This window comes from Xiphophorus hellerii, chromosome 2 (assembly GCF_003331165.1).
Source record: "Xiphophorus hellerii strain 12219 chromosome 2, Xiphophorus_hellerii-4.1, whole genome shotgun sequence".
Lineage (NCBI taxonomy): Eukaryota > Metazoa > Chordata > Actinopteri > Cyprinodontiformes > Poeciliidae > Xiphophorus > Xiphophorus hellerii.
In genome coordinates this window covers 22,238,435-22,256,848 of record NC_045673.1, presented here as the reverse complement: position 1 = coordinate 22,256,848, position 18,414 = coordinate 22,238,435, and the positions used below count along the sequence as shown (strand labels likewise).

The window sequence follows — 18,414 nt, the reverse complement described above, 5'->3', positions numbered from 1 at the left end:
AAACTGATAGAAAATCTGTTGGAGCTAAGCTAAAGGCAAGGAGGCCCTCCTACATGAAAGATTTTGAGCTCATCACAACAGATAAAAACATTAAGATACCAGTGGAAACATGAAAATACTGGTCAATAAATATAAGAAAGGTTGAAAGATTCGATTGCTCTTTTTATTTCTTTTCAGAAACAAATTCTTTGTTAAATGGAACTACTTTTAGATCTGAATCTGCCTGAGGTTTAAATAGCTTTGGGCTTAGTTGTAGATGGGCGTCGTGTGTCCTGTGTTGTGTTTTCCCTGCTTCTCCTGTACCTGCCACTATATCAGCAAAGCCAGTGACAGTGGAGATAGAGGTGTTCACTTCAAGGGCCATCAAATACAATGTAGGGAGGAGTGCAACACTTTGCTGTTTGGAATACTGTACACAAAACAAGTCTTCTTACAGCGACAGATAATAAATAACAATGCTATGACACACTTTTATGACACTATGAAGTGCGGGTGAAAGCAATAGAAAAAAATGGAAGCAATTCTCGATAAGTGGAAGCCTAGATAAGTGTAGTGCCAGTGCTACAAAAAAGAAAACCAGAGCCTTACAAATTTGTTTCATTAATATTTTATAATACAAAGCTTTCAGGAATGTTGTTAGGTCTGAACGTTGCCTCTGCTGTGCTGCAACTGACTGTGACTGCAAGTATTGTAAACATCTTAAGAGGGTTGGAATAATTATTCTAATTTTCTTTATTTGTTAAATCGGTAAAGTTTGTTGTGAATGTTCTTTCAAATGTTTGAACCCACACAATGTAAATTCAGAGGTTACTTGAATTTAACTGGCAAAAACACAGTAAAGATAACAATCCTAATATCCTTGAAAAAAGCCTGCTGGGTCCTCAGTTTTTTCTTGGAACTTAACTTTTTATCTGAGAGCTTGAAGTTTAATTGGAATCTCACTCTTATACTGTATGTAGCTCATAATTACATTTTTTTTGAATACACCCGCCAGAGTAAATTTTACACACTCTAAGCTGTCTTCCGTAATTCTCCAAGTACGTAACTTGGAAATTTAAAATGTAAAATTAAAAATAAATATCAACAAAGCTCAACATTTCACCAAAATGTTGTCATTATTCAACCCTCCTAAAAGGTTTACATATTATTTTAATTCTGTTTATCGGCACAACAATGTGAAATCATATTCAAGGCAAGGGCTTCAAGTAGTTACATAACTCTCTGCTTTTATCAATAATCAATGGCTTTGCCTTTATGCTTCCCACACACTGATGTACGTTACAAATCCATAAAAAAAAAATGTAATGGATTTATGAGTATGAACAGCCCCTTTTAAAGTCATGCTACAGCATCTCAATTGGATTTATGTCCAAACTTACAAAACCCTAATTTTCATTTCACCATTTATCTCTCATAACCTTGTCAGGCACATGCCTCACATTCTGCTTTACCATCAGAAACACAGCCATGCTAAGGTTGTTCTAGTTCAGCAGGGGCTAAGTGGTGAATAAAGGAGGTTAACTGTGCAGTTGTCCAATGTTATGTAAAATAGCCACTTTTTTACCAGCTTACCATGTCTGATGGTGAAAAAGAGGAGGTGTGTCAGTCAGACTGAAGCTCTGTGGCGAGTTGTCCTGGATAGGTTTTCTATTGCCACCTACTCCATTATGTGTCGCACAATATGTGTCGCAACAAGGCGTCATAGAAAAAGATGGACCTCGGTTCCAGAGATAATTTAGTGTTTTTAAAAGTTTTATTCAAAAAGCTTCTTTTCATTCTCGTCATTTGGGACGTACTCTTAAATCAGGACTGTCAAGGACATCATATCAGCCATGTTATGGTTCGCTTCAAAATTCATGTCCAAAATCCAATTTCAGCTGAGTCACAGCTTAGATAAACAGCCCTAGTTGAACAAACTCAGAGGTTTTTGTTCTGCAGCCAAATCGTCAGCTTGTGCTTTGGCTGCATTTTCATGCTAGGCGGGGGAAAACAGCTTGCAAACAATAAAATCCCCTGAGAAAGGAAACAGACATGACAAACCCTTGCAACTTCTTAACTTTTGTAGTGAAACAGAAGAGAAGAAAGTGGGTTGGGTATTGATAGTAGAATCCCATAAGCTTTCCCACATAGGCAGGGACACAATGAAGACAAAAGTACCAGGGGGAGAAGACTTATCCTCAGGCCCCCAACAGGTACATTGTTTAGAGCACTGAAAGGAGACATATGTATTTGGGGTTTATCAGACTGAGATGGACCAAGTCCTGGGCACTTATTCTTTCTGATCATTCACCATATACCGATCTGTCTATGTTTCAAACAGTGAGGACAGACTTATGAATTGGTTTCAAAGCCTCGAGGTTATGTATGACTTAGATAAAACTACATAAAAATCAGTCCTTCTCTCATTATGTCTTCTCAAAAACCTCCTCCTCCTGAACTGTTTCACACACTCCAACTTTAAAACCTAAAATATTTCATTTGACCTTCACTCCGATTTAGTTTGGACTGTGTGTAGGATGGCATGACTGACATTTTAAACCTGTGGTGTGGTTTGGGTGGGTGGGTGGGTTCAGTTTGAATGGATTTCATCATCACTACCCCCTCCTTACGTCTTCCCCAGATCCAGATTATGGGAGCCTGGTTATCACTCTCTCCCAGAGTTGGTTTTTAGGTGCACAACCAGCATAATCCTGAAGAGTATGACTTGTGACACCAGAGGCTTAATTAGATTTTTTTTGACAATGCACAACTAAAAAAATCTATTCAATCTTATTTCTATGTAGCTATTTTTCTGAATAATTAAATATTTTGTCACTGCAACTGAGGAAAAATTACTACTATCATCACTAACCCTAATTTTGAATTAAAATGTTCATAATAAATGATAATCACGGGAACAATACTGGTGCTCAACAAGAGTTAGCATCTGTGCTTATGAAAAATGTTAAAAGTGATGTGGAAACAAGAGAGTCAGACAGAAAATGAAACGATGTGAGGAACAGAAACAGGTTTGAGATTGGGAGCCTGATGGCAAGTGGTAGAGATCAGAGTGTAATCTGTTCCCAGGGCAGCGAAGGATCCTTTTTAAAGTCCCGGAGGTTTAAATAATTCCTTAAGCTCTGAGCACTTCAGGATCTCGCAGACAGATGTGGGAATGAAACTATTGTTTTAATCATCACACTTCAGTCAGGCCAAGTCCAAATGCTCGGTACAAGTCGGGTATGAGGGTTTCACACTTGCTATGGACTTGAATGTAATGTTACTTTGGGCGCTTTTATTATTTATTTGAATAGTTTTTGTTGTTGTTTTCTGGCTGAAATGGCAATTCAAAAAAACAACTCCAATGATTTTTGCCTCTGGCATAATTCAGATTGTATGTTTGACCTCACTTTGTATTAAAAGGCCTTAGTTTTATTTGTTGGTTTTCTGACCTGTACATTCTGTTATTTCATTCAAAATCTACTGAATATTTATTTGATGTATAATAATTTAAATCTCCAAAAGTACCATTAAAATATCCGAATTACTATGTCACGATAACTGTATGTAAACCTCTGAACCTCCTTAATAGTGAATACATTGGGCAGCTGATAAAATGCATAACAAATTTTTATCCTTTAAACCAAGCCAAACACATTTCTTGAAAGCAGTGGGAACATCTAAAAAATGCCCTTTGCCTCCTGCAAATCCCAAAATGTCAACTACAATGATGGCGCTAACATCAAAACTGGGAGCTATATAAATTCCACCTCAGTGATATATTACAAATGACCATGAGTAAATGCGTCCTATTTTTCTCTCCCAGGAACTGTGGAGGCGTGTGCCATGGCACGCAGCGAGCCCTCTGAGTAACACATCCACCATGATTCCACTCATGGAGAGATGTGGTCATTGTGCAGTGAGCCTCAGAGGCCCAAAACCAGCCAACCTTGAAGACCCAAGCTTTAGGTCTGCTCCAGACTCCAGTCTTTTCAGCTTCCAACAACACAATACTGACTAAATTCAAAAGAATGAAAGCCATTCATTGCCAACTTCCCAATATACAATGGTGCAATAGTGTGAGAATGTGAAGACAATGTTAAACAAAGATAAGTAACTTTTTTTTTATGAATCATTCCCATATGCTTTTAACTCCACAGGGATTTGGCGATCACCAGAGGCACACTGACATCGAATCATGGATATTTCCACACGGACTTATTGATATTTCCACATAAATAGAGACAAACATAGTAGTGAAAACGCCCAGTGTTACCACAGACAGCTTTCAGACATTTGATTGGGTTATCAGTCTGACCAGCCTCAGAGGAAATCCTGAACAAATGAAGCTGCCATTTGTCTGTTTGCCCTTCATCACAGCAAACCCAGTTCACAGAGAGAAAATTATCTCCAGGACAATTACTGTCTTCCAGCCTCTAAAGATGCCAAGTGAGAAGCCGGCAAAAGGACTGACCACAGGGAGATTATGCTGATTGTTATTCCTTTGCTTGATTCCAAATTGCTTCAGTGCAAATCCCTAACACATACAGAGGGTGTCCTGCCTACAAATCAAAATATTTTAAAAGACTATTTAAAAATAAAGTTTTGATGAAGAGAGGATAAAAAACATGATTATATATATTCACATACATATACTATAGGATAAGAGAATGAAATCTATGTTTGTTAGTAGCAATGCAGTTTGAAATGATTGACGATTTTAATAAAATCTTAATGGCAAGGCATGCGTGCTACAGTTTTGGCTCTTTTAAATGTTTTTATTATTGGTTTGGTGTGGAAAGGTTTTGCAAGTAGTTGTTTTCTAGGAGCCATTTCTGAGATAAATAGTCAAAATGGCATATTATACTGTCCTTCCAATTTTGATGAGTGGGTAAAAGAATTGGGTTTTAATGTCAAAAATGTATACCCTGGAGAAACAGTGATGGATTACTAACTAAATGTTCCCACACACACTAATCAACGTAAAAACGTACATTTACATTAAAGAAACTGTTTTAAGTGCCATTGGTGTGAAATTAGTGATCTGATCTAAAACACTTCTTAACATTGTATTTCTCTTCTCACTGAATAAATGTATTCAAATTAAAGGTTGGATTTAGTTCGTATTAAGGCATCTTTAACAAGGGTTCCCAGTAAATGTGCATGTAAGAAAATACATATCTAGCAATATATAAAAAACTGCATTTGAAAAACACTATAGGATGTTTGTCCTGTGTAGGACAAACGTCAGTGCTGCAACATAATCCTCATAAAAAAGGAAGAATATGCAGTAGTAGCCTGGGAGGGTGACTCACTCTGCTAGTAAACATGTGTGGTGATCATTGTTATTTCACATTAACATTAACTAATGCTCCATTTGAATCTCTGTAAACACATGAGCTCAGAACGGAACAGCTGATTGGTTTAAAGGAAGGAAAAAGGGATTTGGTGTGACAGCAGCACTAAATTTTATGATTCAAATGGTTTTCTGACCTCAATCCTACCTAATCATTTTGCAGCCTGGAAAAAGATTATGTGGGTACAGATTATGTTTTTTACAACATGTGGCATCAGAGATAAAAATATATATATCTTTGTTATTTATGCATTTTATTTTTAAAGAATGTTTCTGTATATCTTCTGGTGGACGGAGGGAATCTGAGATGTTATTCTGTCTCCTCTGGGACATGTTTTTTCTACCCTAGGAATCCCATGGCTGTGTTTGGGGGGGTTTAAGGGATGAAAAAGAGGGAAAGAAAAGCCCATTGGTCTCAGCTCCACAGAAACAGTCTCCAGAGCCAAGCTGTCATCCCGCTTGGATTAAGGGCCCTTCATTGGTGGCTACTGAACTGCTAGCATGTTCTTTTAGCCGGGGCTGGGCTGTGGGCGGGGTTAGAGGATGGATCAGAGGCCGAGGGCATTAGAAAAGCCTGGCCTAAATAAGATCTCGGGGTCAGAGAGACACATGAACCATGGCAAATTTGTTTCCAACTCAACTTCATTCATGACTTGACAGCTAAAAGTCTTCCTCTTTCCAGTTGATTCATGGTCATATCTTGTGTGGGCATAATCTACACCTTGGATTTGCTTATATCTAAAATTCCCTTCTCCTATGACTTTACACGATGTAACATTCACCAACGGTTGGACAAGAACACAGATGCTTATAGTAGAAACACTAAATTTGTCATAAGCACAATTTCAGCTCTCAGTGATACAAAAACGTACACAAATTTGTAGTCACCTCTGATGCAAATGTGCAAAAAGCCTGAAAATAAATTGATTGTTTTATTGAAGAAGAATAAAATAACATTGAAATATTTAGAAAAGAAACTGTGCATTAATTCAGTAGGGAAAAAGATACTAATAGATGCTAATGCTAACTCTGCTGGTTGCTAATTATTCACTTTGTACAGTTTGTTGTATCCTAACAATTCTTTTAAAGTAAATGAATTGTACTCAGGGACGGCTGGTATAAGTGGGCTAAGCCCTCCCTGACATTTACAATAAAGTTGTTAAAATAAACAACTTAAAATTAAATACCTAAAAAGAACTACATTTTATAAGTAATGTATCACATTTTGTTAAATTTTCAACAAACCTGGTGTCAAACCACCTGGGGAAAATCCCGGGGTCTTTCCGAAGGGCTAACTTCTGACAGCACCATTCAGAATGATTGACAGGCATCTAGCCACGCCCCCTCGGTTTGTGGCTACTTGGGGGTCAGTCCAGGGTCAGCCCACGGCCACAGAATTCATCCAATCAGGATGGACTTGTCTCGAGCTCGAGTGTGTGTGGGAGTGGTTTGGCGTAGACTGAGAAGGAGTGATGGCGAGAAATATTAGCATAAACAAGGTGGATTATTTAGCCTTTTTGCGTCCCAGAAAAGTCATCAGAGTGAGCTTCTCTTTAAATAAGGTAGGCCTCATTTAAAAATATATTGTATCTTGTTTCATTTCATCAGTGTGATTGTATGGAAGCGCATTGCTACAGAAGCGCATTGCTATCATGCAGGAAAAAAAAAATTCCGAGCACTATCACATTATAACGTAATATATTGAGATCTATGAATATCTCAATAAAAGATATTCATAGATATATTGAGATCTATGAATATATATATATATATATATATATATATATATATATATATATATATATATATATATACATATATAGAGAGATATATATACAGTAAATATAGATATATTCCACTACTGATTGTACTAAATGTTTTCCAGTTATTAAAAGTTTCTACAATTGTTTAATCAGTAATCAGTAACACCAAGTGAGGTAGTCACAGGTCCATAATTAACTTTTATAAAGGCAAGTCGGCTTCGGGAGTCAAAAGAATGATGAAGAGGTTGATGAAAAATGATTTAAGTGATCAGTCAACCACAGGATTTAAAAGTGTAAGAAAGACTTAGAAATAATTTTTGATGAGAAGAGAAAGAAAATGAGATATATATTTTAAATTAAAAGCCAACAATAGGATACTCTGAGTTATCCTCACATTACAAGTTTAAAAAGACATGGCTTGGGGAAACTGAAATACAAATTGTATGCATAGTGCTGGTGTCAATGCTGCATCACATCTGCAGTGGTCCGACACTACCAACTTCATAATTGAAATCTCAAAGCTGTGCGGGATATCACCACCTCCCCTTGAGATCTATGAATAGATAAGAGGCAGCTCAGAGGCAGCTTGTCTTTGCAGGTTAGGGACGGAAATGTTTCGGGAAAGAGGTTAGTGTCGAGGAAGGAGATTTAAAAAATATTGCGTGTTAGAAAACGTAACAACCGCTACATGGCAACCAGTTGTTTGGGTGTGATGCCGAGAAAAAATCTTTAATGTCCTACAATCACAAATATAAACATGTGGTGCTAAACTCTAACAAAGTTGTGTTTAGTCAGATGAGTTTAAAATTCAGCAAGTAATATTCTAGGTGAATTTGGTGAGAAACAACAGAGGAACGTGTGTTGGAGGATGTGTGAAACTGTAACTGAGGTTCTGTTTCAAAGGCATTAGGCACCTTTTTAATCCCATGAAATACCAGGAGATTTCAAACATAGATCTATCTACTGTACCTCTGCAAGAAAATCCCAATGGCTCTCTTAACAGGATAAAGATTAAAATAATGTACAAGCATGTATACAAATAAATCAACACAGAAATGTTTACCCAGACACAAAATCTACCTTGTTCCCTGGTCATCCTTTTCCCCACACCAAAAACTTATGGGGTCAGCTGACAGGAAGAGAGCATAAGAACAAAACCAGGAGTCTGGACGGAGTCTGGACGATTGTGCAAAGATGAATAGTCAAAGATTGCTCCATCTGAATAGTGTAACCTTCTAAGATGTTGTCAAAGAGTAAGTCTTGTTCTTTTGTTAAAAAAATATTGTAGTATTAACAGTAAGGGTGCCAAAAATTGTGCCACCAGTTATTTTGTAAAAGGCAATCATTTATTAATATAGATATCTTTCCTCTCAAATAAAGGTATTTAAATTAATGTTAGATTTTTTCTGCATTTCTCAAATGAGACTGCGTAACTACAATACAAGGCTGCCGACAAATTAATCTTCTTTTGTATTTACTTAGCTATTCACAATGCAAATGATATCGATGCCTGTGCCAACTTGGAGTGAGATATGGGGTGAAGTTTTTTGTAATCTCCCTTCAGATTAAAGGAAGGATGGAGGCTTGAGAGCAGGCCATTCCAGAACACACTCGTCTTTAATGTCCCTGAATTTTGGACAGCCCATGACCCTGCCAGTGAAGTAATGCCCACCTCCTGTTGCTCTAAGGGCAGGAAAGGGAAGCACCGAGTGTTGTTATGTCCTGCTGCTGGGGCTCCAACAACCTCTCTAAACATCTGCTGCCCTTCCAAAGCTGGCAGGAGATTTAGTAGACCCAATGCTTCTCTGTGATGAAATCTGCCTTTCTGTCCCCTCTTCTACAGCAATAACAATGTGTTCAAAGAGAGGCACAGCACCCGACTTTTTATTGTGTATCTTCTCCAATGTAACCCCTACGTCACCCTTCTACTCACACACACACACCCTCATATATACGCACACACAGCAAGGAAGGGGCGAGAAAAGCCGCTCCACCAGTACAGACAGAGAAAACAGGCCCCTTTTGTTCCCCTTGCCCCTTCTCAACATCGCTGGTGGTACATGATCCGCCCCTCCTCCCTGGAACACCCTGAAAGCATCAAAACACTCCCCCTGATCCCCCCTTGCTTCACTGTTTCTCAAGAAATACACCCTGGATGCACATTTTTGTCTCATGTCCAGTTCCTCATTCTCTATTTTGTAAATCTAAATGAGATTACATTAGATTGAGACATGAATAAAAGCAAGATGACATGACCTGCAGGGGCCAGAGAACATAAGCATAACACCAACACCATTACCTTCCATTATCCTGGTGACCCAGTTCAAAAGATGGCTCGATTGATGTCGCTCCCCCCAGCAGCTGGTCACAACAACAACAAAAAAGACCATGTCTACGTGTTATTACACCCCTTTACTCTGTAACAGGGTGAAATAACATGACACATCTGATAATAGTGTTCCCTTGGCAACCCTGAGTGATTAGGCTTGATGACTGTCATGCTGTAAAGCTCTGGTGCAATATTGTGGTCACAGTGGGCCGTCACGGGACATCTACACTGACCTTTACACATCCACCATCTGTCAAGGCCCCTATTGGCCAAAAATAACACACTAATTTTAGAGGGAGAGGCCTTACTGAACAGGAGCTTGATAACTCATTTAGAACATAAAAACTCCAGTTATTATTTCTAATTAATGACCTAAAGCTAGAAGATTTTAAACAATTAAGCATTTACCTGTTGAGCAGTGTTTGTCCTGCCTCTGCTAATACTGGATCTAAAACTTGGTGGCATTTAATTAACATTTAGCTTCCTGCACACACAACAGCTTCACACATCGGAGTTTTTAAACTTTTTTTATATCAAGTTTAAAAGTTTTCAAAAACTGCTAAAATTGTTCATTAGCAATTCCCTACAGCTCAAAGTTCCTTAATATATTGTATCTAAAGCGACACGAAGGAAAGCTATGCAGTGATCGTCATTTTCTACAGCTTTATGGTAAAGCCACAGTGTCCCAACTCCACCTGTTGCTGCACACTGCTGGAGAGTTGGTTGAAAATAGGCTAGTTAAAGAAAAAAAAATCAGCAGCTTGCAAATATCCCCAATAAAAAAAACGACATTAATGCTAAGCAGAGGACTCCCACCAATCATTCTTATTAAAACAACATTGGCAAGCTATCAGCTTGTTGGCAAGCTGTTCAGATAAAAGCAATCAGAAAATGTTATTCAATTTGTTTTAGAATCATTTTATTAATAATACAGTATAAACAAAATTAATACATTTTACTCATACCCATCTATACCAATTCCTGATTCAGTTTCCATTAAACTTTAAATATTAGCTCAGAATCTCGTATGACTGAGAGGAAAAGGTAAACAGTTGCAAGATCTCAAATTTTTTGGATCCAATCTTACAAAATCTTTGACCTACCACTGCCTTAGCCATGCTCAGGATGTTCAACTTTCTTTCAGAAATTTCTAGTACCTAAAATCGCTAAATTAAAATGTCTATATCTCTGCAAAAGTAATACAATACCAGCAATAATAAAAATTATTTAATGTTCTAAGATTCAAGGTTGGATTTTTGAGAATGTTTGCAAGTAAAAGCATCAGAAATTAAAATAACTTGAGCAAGGAGTTACTTTAAGTGTACAATATTTAATGAACATCCTTGAAAAGCTCTGCAAAAGATTAAAAAGTGGAATAAAGCAACAAGACTTCACATCTTTTCAGCTAATTAGTCAGGAGGGGTGCTGTGAGCAACACATAAATCCCCTCATTCATCCGTTTTTCCAAGCTATACGTCACAATTCCATTTGAACAGAACAATAAAAGTCTAAGCTGTAAACATCAACAGTTGCAGCTGCATTAAGTGGATTCACAGGAAAGTGTCAGTCCCTATTAGAGCTGCTGCCTAACTGCCTGTGAAACTGTAATTGCATCCACCACCTTGCCTACACGTACCATATACAGAGACAGACGGAAAGAGAGATGTGTTTTCATCTTTACATGATGAACATGTCTGTAAAACACTCTTTTGTGATGCATTCCTCTGACTCTGCATACATATATCTGAATTACAACCAAGTATTCAAGCATCCGTGAAGAAGGTGAGAGTGTCACTTCCCTTAATGAGGTGCACATCGGTCCCAAAGAGAGCCAAAAATGTTTGTGACAAGGGGGTCCAGGCAATGTCAGTGTGCTGCGCTGACGTGTGTGACTGCTCTGCTGGGAAGAAACACCCAGGCCGAAGTGACACTAATGGATAGGCACGGGCTTCCATCAGTCCCTGGAGATTTGGCCTCATCTCAGCTGAGCTGCACACTCGCGGTTCTCACAGCAACGACTGGATCATATATGGGTCCCCAGAGCACACTCAATCATCCGGTCAATCAGCAGGGCTGACACATGATGGTGAATTATTGAATTTTGCCTGTGCAATTTTTTATGACAAGTAAAACATCATGGCTCATTGATGAGTGCTGAATGTGGTTTTCCTTCAGAGACATTAAGGAAAATAAGGACTCTGTCTGATCTTTTTTTTTTTCTTCCTCTTAGTCATTCGGTTATTGTCACCTTAGTTTTATTTCAAGGTAGAAGATCTGAAAAAGTATCCAGAGCATGCATACCATAAATTAATATCCAGTAAAAGATAGGTAAAATTTATAAAGTGTGAATTTGTGGAGCAGTCAGTATCTATTTTGCAGTAGACAGCAGTCACATTAATCTCAGTTTGGGGAATCGGAGCACCTTTCATGGGTGAGTCAAACCAACAACGTATTAGAGCATCTAATAGCTAATTTCTACCATTTAAAAAACAAAACCTTAAACATTTTGGAGTTATTTAAGGAAAATCTGTGTTGATTCAAGTATAAAAGTTACTGAAACATGTTTGGCTAACACAGATCATTTTGCAAACACAAAGATGCTGGCATGTACCGTGGACTGTGTTCCAACACAGTCTGACAGCTAATGACAAAGTGACAGTGTAACACTTTATAAAAAAACTACTTGTTAAACTGTGTGTGAAAATTTGCAATGTAAAGGGTGATAGGTTATTTGTAAGATATGTGCCAATCAGCTTTATAGTTGAATTTTGATATTCTGATTTCCAGTTTTTGTAAAGGTTTGACCTGTTCATACATTTTAGCTGAGTCGGATATTTTTAAAGCACTTTAATTAATAAACATTAAGTTTTAATATTAATAAAGAATTATGTTTCTGAGTGGTCCAGTCAAAGTCCAGACCTAAGTCCAAATGAGAATCTGTGGTAAAACCTGAAACTTTCTGCTCGCAGACACTTTCCATATAATATGACTGAACTGGAGCTGTTTTGGAAAGAAGACAAGGCAGGAAATTTCACTCTCTAGATGTTCAAGCACTAAAATATTTGCAGCTTGAAGAAATTAAATCCAGTTCTAGGCCGTATTTACTCTGGAGAACTAAATACAAATGCACACTCTTCAGATTTTTAATTAAAAAGGGAAAATTGTTTGCCTTCTACTTCTTAATTACGCTCCATGTTTAGTTGGGCTATTGCAAGAACCAGTGAAATATATTGATGTTTGCAGTTGCAAAGTGAGGAAATGTGAGAAAGAGTTTAAGAGGTGTCAGTACTTTAGCAAGGTACTGTAAATGTCATCCATAATGAACGTTTTTCTCACTGACTGCAGCATCAGTCAGCTGGCTTGTTTAATCAGTTCCATCTGAGAATGACTGACATGAGTCTGTCTGCTACATAAATGAGTGCCCTTGTTGAGATAATCGCCAACTGAAAGGCTCCCAGGTTTAGTCCAGTTCCTCACAGCGATGATGTAATCATCAGCTCAAAGTGACACAGAAGAACACTCTCTGTCAGTGGGGCACTTTGTTCCATCCTGCAGCATTCACCATTCCACAGACAGCCGGTCACAGAAAGAGCCTCAATCGTTTCTCAGAGCATAGTCTGCGTACTTCTTCAGCCCACAGGGTGGAATTGGTGGCATTTTCCCTCCAAACACCCAAGCTTTTCCCACAGCCCCCAGAGCAGAGAAATAGCGCCATTGCTGGTTTTAGGTCAGGAGTGTGACTTAGACTGGCGCTCTCTCAATAACTCCGGCCAACGTGTGTCATCGTAATCCCTTAGTTATGCAAATCTCCCCCCGCCTTGGTGCCGTTTGCGCCGATGCTAAGAGTAAAAGATGGCAGCACAATGTAGGTCACTATCTTGTCCCGATTTCTCCTTATTTGTCAAGTGGGCCTGAAATGTTCCCTGTTAGCAGATCTCCAGGCAGCTGCAGAGCAATGCCTGCTCAAGAGACCACCAAAAAATCCAGCAATGCAGAGATATCTCCAGTCTTAACCTCCTGTTTCTGCATTAATGCTAACAAGGATAGAGGGATATTGTTATCTTCTTAGACAGATTAACTGTAGTCTGTGTGGAGTGAATAAACATCATTGGAAAGTGTGTCAGCCTTTTCAGAAAGCACTGAGGCTTCAGACAATAAAGCAGAGGTCATTAGCATTGTATTAATTTGGCCAACAGAGCAGAGAGTGAAAGTGTGCAGTCGAGGCATGTGTGTATGAGTGAGAGCGTCTGGGAGGATGACGAGGAGAAGGGGAAAGAGGGGTGTTGTTGAGATGTTGGATGATGGCGCGCTCCCCCCTGGCCAAAGCTTTGATTGGGGGCGAAGGGTGGGGGAGGCTAGACAGAAGAAAGAGGAGGGGGTAGAAAGCAAAGGATTGGGTGAGAATTGGATTTTTCTCAGTGCAACAATTGTTTGACTTGTGAAATGATGGCTGAGAGATGCAACTGGTGAAGTCTCGATGGGAGGCGGATATTGTGGGGAAAATTAGACCAAACAGGCTGGTCAGTGAAAGCCAAGATAGAGTTGTGATATGAGCATGACAGGAATTAAACATGTGGGCAGCAAATCAGCTTAGGATATGAGGGATTTTCTGTATTCAGGCAGCAATTTCATCCACACAGGAACTCAGCTACAATACAATTAAAAAAATAATAACTCTGGACATTAAAAAATATTAGTCACTAAAACTATCTACATTTTTATCAGACATAGTGAAATGTATCATATTGCTCAATAATTGCTTACTTTATCATTAGGTACTTTTATTCTTTAAAAATCACACATCTTGACGAGGTGTGGACTGATTAAAAGACTTCCACATCATCACAGATGTGACCAAAAATTTCACAGCTTCTCTGTGTTTGTTTTACGGCAAAATAAAAATAAAAAACAACCACATTAACCGTATAGGTATCATAATATTATCTTTAAAATATATCATTATTTATTATACTTTTTTAAAGAAATATATAGACTAAACTTTACCTAAATCTGGAAGTAGTTTTCAATTCAGCTCATATATTTAGAGCCATTAAAATGTAAAAGCACTTTACAAAAAAAATAGGGTCACTTTATTTCTATTACACAAAAATATTGACACCAATCAATTAATAAAAACGCAATACAATTCTGTAGAAAAATAAGATTCAATGTAAGCATTCAGGAAGTTAAGCCGACTTTCCAGCAGTACTGCACACTACAGGTGGTGACAGAAGACAGTATCAACTCTCTTTCAACAGGAAGAAACATTTGCCAGAATCCAGTCATTGTGTTTTGATGCAACAATTTACTTTTGTTCTCCGCTTTAACAAGTTCAGCAACAACACTTGTCCAAAAGTCAAACTAACTGCTAGCAAGCAAAGTTTCTTAACCTTAAGGCAGTGGTTGCCATTAACTCCTCTTTTCAGAGAAAGACCTGGTCCAGAAGGCACACCAGCACAAGTTCCAAGTTAACTTTGAAAATTCGACATAAACACAAGAAAAATAAAAAAATCTGACTCAACATAATACAGGTACAAATCTAGTCTAGGAATAACTGCAGTATCCTTCTGTTACAGAAAGCTTAAAGGAGCTTTAAACTCCCCAAAGACACAAAAACATCAGACATAAGAACACTCTAAAGATTTGGCATCATCACAATGTAAAGCAAAAGGAAGCACCTCTACCAAATTCCAAAAAATAACATGCAAACAATTATATTATAATTTTCAGTTATATTTAACCTAAATTCTCAATATGCATTCTAAAATAATGGTTACCATCCAAACAAATATTTAAATATATCTATGATGATAGTCTCTCAATAAGGTCTCAGCCTAGTGCAGAAGTAATATGACTTGAAATACGGGAAATATTTCTGGAAAACAACCTTAATTTAATTTCTTTATTCTAAGAACCAACAAATGCTGAAAAAGACATTAGAAGTTTGTCAACAGACTGCTTGAAAGAACAGAAATCTATGTATAGTATTGTCTAATCTCTGTACGTTGCACTTTAGCTACAGGCATATTGTTTTCCATTTTAGAGATAAAGACAGAAAATAACACAAAACCTTGGGGGACTCCTATTATAATGTTCAGAAACAGGCTTAAATGTTTTAAACTGGCTTAAATTCCCCAAAGTCCAAAAATATCACCAAGTCTGCCACACATACGCTTAATAAGGTCAACATAACCAAATACTTTAATCGAATATATTTAAAATGTGCTTTATAATTTCAGTAACGTTTGGGACTTAATCACTTTTTTTTCATTTTGATATGATTGGAAAAAATGGGTAGGAAAAATTAACCAACTATTTAGTTGGAATTTGGCTGAGTAAGTACAATCAGTGGGAATAATTTAACATAATATCTACTCAGAGATATAGATTAAAATCTATTCATAAGAAATGATAATTGTTACTATTTTTTTTTTTTATCATATGTGAGGGTAGGACTAAATAAGTGGCAATCAGTCTTCTGGGCATCTTTTGAGCAACGTACAACTACAACAACACGTCGCTTTTGCAGTTGAGATGACTCCAAGTAATTTTCTCCAGCAGAACATAAATGTGAATACCAGAAAAGTACATTCGGCTTTCAGATGGCCCCTGAAGCCCAGCGAGGCAGCTGTCAAGAGGTTTGTGTTTGCAGAAACCCAGTATTCAGCTCAGAGTGCTCGAGCGGCTTCTTCGTCCACTAACTCGGGACAGTGAACTGTAAACTGCACCACACGCGCGAGCGCGCGTGTTGGTGCTACAAATTGTGTAATTTAGCGTTGCTTACCTGACTGTTCCTCTTCGACGCGACACGCGAAGCCCGGTGTGCTCCGTCTCTTCAGCTCCCCCTCCACGGAGCGCTTTGCTGCTGTGCTGTTTATTTACGCGGAGTCCCGTTCAGTGCCGAGCCTCCTGCACTTGCCTCCTCCTCCTCCTCTGCCTCACTGGTCCTCTCCTCCTCTCCCACCAGTTCACACGCGCGCCGTCACACACGCGGGCGGGGGCGCGCGGCAGCTATATCCTCCAGGGTGTGCGCATGCACTGCAGCGCCGCTACTGACGCGCGGTGGCCTCGAGGCAGCAAATTGTTACAGAAATATACAAGCTATTAGTGCTTCAGCTTCCCTCGTGTTCCGAACATAACAGCTGGAGAACAGCTGGGCCGGTTTTTAGCATGAAACGGGCCAAAAGTTCCCCTTTCAAAGCTGAGCAATGTCAGCTGCCTGTAATGCAGCAGCAGGGAGCCGCTTTTTAAGTATACAGGAGCAGCCGTCACTATGCCAGCTGAAGATGTGTATAAAACATAAGAAATTAATCTATGACATTGGTATAATCTCACAATAAAAATGTAAGGAAAATCCTACCACATTTATTCAGGAGGCTAAGAACCTAAGATTTTAAAAAAAGAAATGCTTGATGCACACATGAAATCACGCAAAATGCTTACTGGCCCATCTGGACCCTTTTGTTAAAGAGAAAGAATTATATAAAATCGTTGTTTTATTTTTGCTTCACATCATGTTATAATGTTACTCCTTCATCAAAAACATACCCGGAGTGTTGCTTTGAGAAACCCTTCAATCTCTTGTGGCAGCAATTTGGGGGTGCCTAAACGCTTGCTCTCCCAAAGCTCCACCTATTTCCACAAAGCTTGTCCTCAGAGCTGCAGTCCCCAGCCGAGCTACGGCATCACAGCGCACCCTTAGCAGCCTCAACGTTTAACAGCGCTGGGTTGGAGCATGTTAAGAAGAGTGATTGATGCACACTCCACTTTGCGTAGTCTCTAGGATCATCCAGATCAAATTCTGCATGTTGCTGCTGTTTTCCTCTGCTTTATCCAACAGTGGTCATGAGATACTCGTCCATATATTCAACCTTTGTTTTACTTTTTGTTTTTACTTTTGTTTAATCTTAGTCTAAAATGACAGTAGTATTTAGCAAAGGAAAAATATCTTTAAAAATTCATGTATCTTTAGTCATGTGGTTTCATCTCTCTAAAAGTAATTTTCTCAGAGATTCTTATATAATGTCTCACTGATAGCATCAATTATCACATATCAGCCTCTGGGATCAGTCAGGTTCTGGTACATAGGGTCACGCGACCTTAAAGGCACATTTCCTCCTATAGTTAAATCATCTTCCAGCAAGCCATACCCTGTTCTTTTACAGCATGTACCTCACGCTCCTCCATTATCTCAGGCACAGCACTGGGAACCATTAGCAGCCATAGCTTGAAACAAAGAGAGCAAGTGACTCAGTTATTACTGTAAGGATAAGCCTGGTTTGGCATGGAAACAAGGTTTGTGGTTTGAGATTCCTTGCAGAAGCTGGTTCACTGAGATAAACAAATTAGGACGAGATATGAAGCAAGAGGAGAAAAGGCTTATGTTCTGGATGAGGATTCATCTGGGAGCAGAGCAAAGGGGCAGATAACAAGACATTTTAAGGATAATAAAATAGAAGGTTCAAACCACTCCTTCCCATTCTCTGACCTAGAGTACATGGCATTAATCCACATCTGGGTGTTTAGCCTATTTTCATTAAAACTGTCAAACAGCGACAGTAAGCAGAGGGAAAGAATAATTCGACTAAATTCATCAGCCAAACCTTGCTTCTCCTGCATGTTTGCCTTCTCGCCACCAGATTGAGAAATGTTGTAAAATGTCCTCTCCTCTGTTTTCAGATTGCCCTCCAGATATATCTGGATGTGTCTTGAATACCATTAAAAGAGCCTCGTAATGTTTCCTTTGCAATTTATTTGTAAAATACTCTGAGGGATTTTATTAGCTTGAAGGACAACAGCAAGGGGATTAAGTAGAGCAGTTTCCAAATTGCATACCGAAAATCATCAGGGCATTATCGTGAAAAAAAAAAAAAAACAACATTTAGAGAGGTTGGTGTCTCTAGATTGGTGCACTGTCAATTATGGAGCCCATTATCGCGCTGAGTGCTATAAGTCATCAGCTCAGCTTCATCTTTTGCCGTGATTTC

General features: G+C 38.6%; 1 protein-coding gene across 16 annotated transcripts in view; it reads right to left on the bottom strand.

Annotated features, from left to right (window-relative positions):
• Positions 1-16,373, bottom strand: part of LOC116736101 (neuronal cell adhesion molecule-like) — a 96,682-nt gene extending 80,309 nt beyond the window's left edge. For 5 of the 16 annotated variants that reach the window (XM_032588350.1, XM_032588433.1, XM_032588397.1 and 2 more), the window contains exon 1: positions 16,212-16,373. The gene's annotated coding sequence lies outside the window, so the exon portion shown is untranslated. Of the gene's footprint in view, positions 1-9,397; positions 9,460-16,211 lie in introns of all 16 variants that reach the window. The other 11 variants (XM_032588407.1, XM_032588460.1, XM_032588389.1 and 8 more) reach the window with 4 other exon arrangements.
• Positions 16,374-18,414: the final 2,041 nt, after the last annotated feature.